Source organism: Mandrillus leucophaeus, unplaced genomic scaffold (assembly GCF_000951045.1).
Source record: "Mandrillus leucophaeus isolate KB7577 unplaced genomic scaffold, Mleu.le_1.0 Scaffold1950, whole genome shotgun sequence".
NCBI lineage: Eukaryota > Metazoa > Chordata > Mammalia > Primates > Cercopithecidae > Mandrillus > Mandrillus leucophaeus.
Window position 1 is genome coordinate 10,085 of NW_012101977.1, and position 542 is coordinate 10,626.

A 542-nucleotide genomic window follows, 5' to 3' on the forward strand; every position below is an offset into this window, starting at 1 on the left:
GCCTCCTGTCCCAGGGATGGATGGTCCGAGGGCCCTCTGGGGAGTGGCATCTTGGCCACAGTCAGGGCTCGTGGGACTGCAGACAATCTTGCAGATGGGTCGTGGCCACGGCACAGCTGAGGTGTCCCAAGGGGCGTGGCTTACCTTGAACACGTGGTGCCAGGTGGAGGTGCCCCGAGTCGATGTGGAAGTTGGTGTAGCTTTCCTTCATGCGGATCAGGCAGTACTGGGTCACTTTGGGCTTGGCCAGCAATATATCGTCTAGCCAGTAGTTTTCTACCCAGGGCAATTTCTTCATGATGTCCGGTGGCTCCACAAAGCTGGGCATCCTGCGGGTGGGAGAGGAAGGTAGAGAGGGAACCTGAGAATCCCTTTCTGATGTCCCCTGGAGTGGGAAACATGCTCTGTGAGGCGCGTCCCACACTCTCACCACCTGCAGGCCACGTGTCACAGCTCTCATTTCATAGAGGAGCAAACAGGACTACAGAGGGCGGAATGAGCCCAGGCGCTGGCTGTGGCCCTGGCAGGAAACTGGGTCTGAT

The 542-nt window shown here is 58.5% G+C and overlaps 1 pseudogene; it reads right to left on the minus strand.

Moving 5' to 3' along the window:
• LOC105538608 overlaps nt 1–328 on the minus strand; it is a 4,004-nt pseudogene extending 3,676 nt beyond the window's left edge.
• Nucleotides 329–542: the final 214 nt, after the last annotated feature.